Genomic DNA, 7,415 nt, shown 5'->3' on the forward strand with positions numbered 1-7,415 from the left:
ATTTATGAATCTGTGCATTGCTGTAGTGCTCTTCTGTCTCAAACCCAGTTACAGTCAGTCCATTCATTTTTGTATTGGGGTTAATTTTGTCTATAAGAAAACGAGTCTTTAAAATGTGAATTGCCTTAATTTAATTCCATTGTACATATAGCCATAAATAACACTTTCCTTTTTCTCAGTTAGAAGACATATATCATATACCTATTCAATGTGACTCAGCTACCTGTGATCAAGATCAGACAGTATGGTACTGACACAAAAACAGAAATAAAGAACAACGGAACAAGATAGAAAGTCCAGAGATAAACCCATGCATCTGTGGTCACCTAATCTATGACAAAGGAAGCAAGAATATACAACAGAGAAAAGACAGTCTCTTCAATACACAGTGCTGGGAAAACTGGACAGCTCCATGTAAAAGAATGAAATTAGAACACTCCCTAATACCATACACAAAAGTAAACTAAAAATGGATTAAAGACCTAAGTGTAAGACAGGACACTGTAAGACTCTTAAAGGAAAACATAGAAGGAATACTGTTGGACATAAATTAGAGCCAGAGCTTTTTTGACCCAGCTTCCTAGAGTAAAGAAAATAAAAACAAAAAGAAACAAATGGAACTTGATTAAACGTAAAGGCTTTTGCACACCAAAGCAAACCATACATAAGATGAAAACAGAATCTTCAGAATGGGAGATATTTGCAAACAAAGCAACTAACAAGGAAATAATCTTCAAAATATACAGATAGCTCATGCAGCTCAATATCAAAAAATAAGCAACCTAATAAAAAAATGGGCTGAGAACCTAAACAGACATTTCTCCAAGGAAGACATACAGATGGCCAAGAGGCACATTAAAAGATGCTTACCATCACTAATTATTGATACAGAAATGCAAATCAAAACTACAGTGAGATATCTCCTCACACTGTCAGAATGGCCATCATCAAAAAATCTACAAACAACAAATGCTGGAGAGGGTGTAGAGAAAAGGGAACCCTCTTGCACCGTTGATGGGAATGTAACAGCCACTATGGAGAATACTACAGAGGTTCCTTAAAAAACCAAGACTAGAACTATGATATGACCCAGCAATCCCAATACTGGGCATATACCTTGCTGCTGCTGCTGCTGCTATACCTTGAGAAAACCATAATTCAAAAAGGCACATGCACCCCATTGTTCACTGAAGCACTATTTACAATAGCCAGGACATGCAAGCAACCTTAATGCCTATCAACAGAGGAATGGGTAAAGGAGATGTGGTACATATATACAAAGGAATATTACTCAGCCTGCTGCAACAAAAATAGAAATGAGTTGTTGTTTTTTTTTCCCTCCTGAAAAACAAGGAAAATAAAGAGAACAGTGAACAGGCTAGAGAAGAAACATAAAATGGCCTGAAAGAGCTAACCAATCTTAGTTTTATTTTAACTGTTACTAATCTGTAGTGCGTATAACTAGATTTGTCCATCTCAAAGCTTACCTCCTATCATCCCTAATATTATATAAATTACCTCCTGCACCTGGTATTTCCTCTCCCTCACTCTCTAGCAGGTCACCACTTATAGCTGTTTGCATTTCAGAAAGAAGGTTGCAGGCCAATAAGCCAGAGATGAATGGACCCAATTACGGGGCTGTTGGACCCAAGTACCAGGCCACATGATGCCAAAAGTGACTGTTTTATAATAATGCCCACAGAAGAATGCAAAACCTTCACCACCTTGTTCCTTATCACATACCCTGGACTACAAGTTTCCACCTATAAAACCCCATGTAATTCCCCAGGAAGGGGGACACAGTTCTTGAGGTGCTAGCCTATCGCATTTCTCTTTTGCCAGGCAAAATACAGCTACTCTCTTCTATTTCCTCCAAACTCTACGTATTTCTATTTGGCCTCAATAGATAGGTAGCCAAGATTTTGGGCAGCAAGCTATCAAAAGAAACAAAATTGGGTCATTTGCAGAGACATAGATGGACCTAGAGACTGTCATAAAGAGTGAAATAAGTCAGAAAGAGAAAAACAAATACCGTATACCATATATTAACACATATGTGTGGAATCTAGAAAAGTGGTACAGATGAACCTATTAACAAAGCAGAAATAGAGACACAGAGGTAGAGAACAAATGTATGGATACTGAGGGGGGTGGGAAGAATTGGGAGATTAGGAATGACAAGTATACACTGCTATGCACGGAATAGCTAATTAATAAGAGCCTGTTATATATTGTGGGGAACTCTACTCGATGCTTTGTGGTGATGGGAAGGAAATCCAGAGGGGCTGGGATATATGCATACACATGGCTGGTTCTGTACTTCACTGTACTGCAGAAACTAGCGCAACACTGTGAAGCAACTATACAACAATAAAAAGAAGATCCTAGATGAGTCATGCATCATTTCTTCTTGTTAATTAATTTACTAGAGTATGCTGTGCTTAGTTGCTCAGTCATGTCCGACTCTTTGCAACCCATGGACTGTAGCCCGCCAGGCTCCTCTGTCCATGGGGATTCTCCAGGCAAGAATACTGCGGTAGGCTGCCATGCCCTCCTCCAGGGGATCTTCCCAACCCAGGGATCAAACCCAGGTCTCCATAATGACATAAAATAAACTGCAAATATTTAAAATATACAGGCAATAGAAGAAGTAGAGGACTTTCTTAGAATGATGTCAACAAGACAACAGTAAGGAACTTTCTACCATCTGTCCCCACCCAGCAACAGCAAATTGATAATGATATAATTAAGATAATGATATACATAATTATAACTACTGTATATATGTATTTATATAATTTTAGTACATGAAAGAAAATGGCCATACCAATATGGAGGCCCAAATTTATCTATCATGAAAGGCTTAAAAAAGTTGATTTACAATGTTGTGTTAGTTTCAAGTGTACAGAAAAGTGATTCAGTTATATATATATATGTGTATATATATATTTTATTTCAGATTATTTTCTCTTATAGGTTATTAAAAAATATTGAGTATAGTTCCCTGTGCTAAACAGTAGGTCTTCGTTGGTCATCTATTTAATATATAGTAGTGTGTGTATCGGAGAAGGCAATGGCAGCCCACTCCAGTACTCTAGCCTGGAGAATCCCATGGACAGAGGAGCCTGGTAGGCTGCAGTCCATGGGGTCACTAGGAGTCGGACACGACTGAGCGACTTCACTTTCACTTTTCATTTTCATGCATTGGAGAAGGAAATGGCAACCCATTCCAGTGTTCTTGCCTGGAGAATCCCAGGGACGGGGGAGCCTGGTGGGCTGCCGTCTATGGGGTCGCACAGAGTCAGACACGGCTGAAGCGACTTAGCAGTAGCAGCAGCAGTGTGTGTATGTTAATCTCAAACTTCTAATTTATCCCCCCACTTTTCCCCTTTGGTATCTATAAGTTTGTTTTCTATGTCTCTGAGTCTATTTCTGTTCTGTATGGAAGTTCATTTTTATCATTTTCCTAAGAAAATGATTCCAAATATAGGCAATATTATATGATTTGTCTTTCTCTGTCTGGTTTATTCCACTTAGTATGAGAGGCTACTGAATTGGGAATTCTGGGTACCATTTCTACATTCTTAGAGACAAAATAATACATCTGGCTGGTGTGAGTTGTATTTGTTGCTGTTGTTCAGTCTCCCAGTTGTGTCTGACTCTTTTCGACCCCATGGACTGCAGCACGCCAGGCCTTCTGGTCCCTCACCACCTCCCAAGTTTGCCCAAGTTCATGTCCATTGCATCAGTGATGCCATCCAGTCATCTCATCCTCTGATACACTCTTATCCTTCCGCCTTCAATCTTTCCCAGCATCAGGGACTTTTCCAATGAGTCAGCTGTTCACATCTGATGACCAAAACACTGAAGCTTCGGCTTTAGCATCAGCCTTTCCAATGAATATTCAGGGTTGATTTCCCTTAAAATTTACTGCTTTGATCTCCTTGCTGTCCAAGAGACTTTAGAAGTCTTATCCAGCACCACATTTCTAAAGCATCAATTCTTTGGCATTCTGCCTTCTTTATGGTCCAGCTCTCACAACCGTACATGACCACTGGGAAGACCATAACCTTGACCATATGGACCTTTGTCAGGAGAGTAATGTCTCTGCTTTTCAACACACTGTCTAGGTTTGTCATAGCTTTCCTGCCAAGAAGCAATCGTCTTCTGATTTCTGAACTTCTGGAGTTGTATTTACTCCTCACCTAATCAGTAAGCCTGGGAATGGAAAAGGCATGGTAGTAAAAGCCCAGAAGACCATGGTTAGATGTGTGCGTGTGTTTGGGTGTTTGTGTACCTTGGGGGATGAGAAGGCAGAGTTGTTGTTAAGTTGCTAAGTTGTGTCAGAGTCTTTGAGACCCCTGGATTGTAGCCCACCAGGCTGATCTGTCCATGGGATTTTGCAGGCAAGAATACTGGAGTGGGTTGCCATGTCTTTCTCCAGGGGATCTTCCCGGATTAGGGATTGAACTCGGGTCTCCTGTATATGGCCTCATAATTCCAAGATGATTCTTACATTATAGGCACCATAAATAAACCAATAGGTTGTACTAACTGCTGCTACTGCTGCTGCTGCTGCTAAGTCGCTTCAGTCGTGTCTGATTCTGTGCGACCCCATAGATGGCAGCCCACCAGGCTTCCCCATCCCTGGGATTCTCCAGGCAAAAACACTGGAGTGGGTTGCCATTTCCTTCTCCAGTGCATGAAAGTGAAAAGTGAAAAGTGAAAGTGAAGTCGCTCAGTCGTGTCCGACTCTACGACCCCATGGACTGCAGCCTACCAGGCTCCTCCGTCCATGGGATTTTCCAGGCAAGAGTACTGGAGTGGGGTGCCATTGCCTTCTCTGAGGTTGTACTAAAGAGCCAATCAATTGAGGGGAGGCCCTTGCAACAAAATTAAGAGTATGGAAGAGGACCATAGTGTGGATGAGGGATTCCCCCTGACTTCCTTTTAGCAGCAGTAGGGAAGCCACCTGATTCCTCAGATTTTTCTAACACCATCTCTCATCATGCACCTTCTTGCTCACACCTCTCTGACATACCTCGTTCCTTTGGAGCCTTGATTTTTCTGAAACAAGCACCTTTCTGGGAGCTGTTGTGCTGGCCATTCCTGCATTGAGGCATACACTTCAGATAACTTCCTGGATCTAACCCTGTCTTCTTTGAGATCTGTGTTCAAATGTGGGACTTCCCTGGGGGTATAGTGGTTGAGACTCAGCAATGCCACTGCAGGGGGCGCTAGTTCCATCCCTGGTCTGGGAACTAAGATTCCGCATGCCTCGCAGTGTGGCCAAAAAACAAAAAAAAGTCACCTTGTTTGCTGGTGTTACCTAAACACTCAGTAAAAGAAAAAAAAAAAATCACACTCCTTGTCTACTGTCTCCTTTATAACTGATTTCTTCACCCCGGCAGCGCTCACCATCTGACATGTTACATGTAGTGTCTTCAGTTAGTGTGATAATTTCTAGGTCCATCATATTTCCTTGATTTTTAAATAGCGTTTGTAGGTATGTGCCTCTTGCTTTCAGGTTAGAATTCAGGTTACAAATAGCAGAAACCTCCTTAACTAAGCTTTGAAGTCTTCTGTTCTTAACAATTCAACAGGCAGGCTGTTAGAATCCTTTCTTTCGTTTTCCAGAAGGTGGCACTACAGCCCCTTTGTATTTTCTCCCTTGGCCTGAGCGCCCTGTGTCTACTAGGGCTCACTCTGGCAGAGGTGCCTGGCCTCACTCTGGCAGAGGTGCCTGGCAGCAGAGTACAAGGAGGTATGGGTTTAGCCCTTGGGGTTCTTGGGGTGCCCACAGTTTGTAGGGATTTCCTTGGCTGAGGTTCTCCAACTGGTTCATGGGCAGACTTCTTGCAGAAGTACTGGAGCGGACAGCAGGAACCGAACCATTAAAGCCAAGGTTCTTATGTTTCCTTCCATGTTTTCCTCTCTCCCCTCAGTTATGGAGATCCCTCCTCAGAAATCTGGGTACTGCTAGAGAGAAATGGGCTTCTCCAGTTGGAATGTGTGCAGCTAGGAATGGGAGGCAGTCACTCACCCCTCGCCCTTCCCACCCACTCTGTGAGAGGGGTCACGGCTTTCCACCTCCTTTGCCAGAGGAGGGCACCCCTGCTGCTGTGAAAAGCTCAACGTTGGTGGAGTCGCCCTGGGGAGACAGGCCACCTTGGCAAGTTCCTTCCTCTCGCCTCCAGACTCATCCTTACCTTGCTCTAAGGACATGCTGACGTCCCCTCCAGGCAGTCTGGACTTCCACAAAGTCTCTCTCTCCAGAAGGGTCTCTTGGTCTCTTCCCAGTTTGCCATCTCCAGGCTTCACCCCTCCATCCTCTGCTCCCTTGTGACCAGTGGAGATAGAGGAGATTTGTATCTTCCTTGGATCTGCAGCCCTTACTGAGGTCCTATTTGTTAATTTTCAGATACACAGGTGGGTTAGAAACCTCCTGGGCTCCTTGATGGAGTGTGCAGAGGCACTTTTGTTCCCTTATGGATGTTTACTTAGTTGTTTAAAAAGGGAGAGGGCGGACTTCCCTGGTGGTCCAGTGGCTGAGACTGAGCTCCCAATGCAGGTGGACTGGGTTTGATCTCTGGTCAGGGAAGTAGATCCTACATGCCACAACTAAGAGTTTGCATGCTGCAACTTAGACCTGGCGCAGCCAAATAAATAAATCTTTTTTAAAAAAGGAGGAAGGGGACAGGGAGGAAAAAGAGGAGCAACTTAACCACCGGCTATATGCCATCAATCACACCATCTGTCTGTGCTGATATTTCTAACTCCAACCCATTACCACATAGATTATTCTAGCCACCCCCCACCTTGCTTATCCCTAAATTCCCACTCCGACATTGAGAAACTCAACTCCCATTATTCACTGTGTATTTACGCCTATTGTTCAGTTCCAATGAGCATGTGCAACAGTATCAGAATTATTAACCAGCACTAAAGCACAGTGCTTGCATGCAATTATTTGTGGCTTAGTCTTATAGATTCCGTCATTTCCACAGTCCGATACGTTAGTACATTTCATTCCCCAACCCCCTACAGTGACGTTGTCTCGTACTTTTGTCATAGTTTAATTCTCTTGTCACACGCTGCAGTGTGAGATAAACAAGACTGGGAGATTCCAAAAACTTTCTTCTAGACAGCATGTCACAGGACCATGCTTTCTGGTGAGCCTCTATCTCCTTTTTGTCCCCTTCCCTGTCCCTCAGCACTTACTCTTTAGAGTTTGTCGGCTGGCCCCTCCTTCAGGCTATTTTAGTACTTCCCAGTGGTTACTTAAGGCTGCAAACCTCTGCTCTAAGGAGTCTGATCTTCAAGACCATATTTAGGAAGCAGGGCTGAAGGAAAAGGGACCAACTGTCTCCACGATTCAGGGATCGGAACCAAAGAAGAGCCAATGAGCCAGGAAG

The sequence above is a fragment of the Bubalus bubalis genome, chromosome 24 (genome assembly GCF_019923935.1).
Source record: "Bubalus bubalis isolate 160015118507 breed Murrah chromosome 24, NDDB_SH_1, whole genome shotgun sequence".
Taxonomy (NCBI): Eukaryota; Metazoa; Chordata; class Mammalia; order Artiodactyla; family Bovidae; genus Bubalus; species Bubalus bubalis.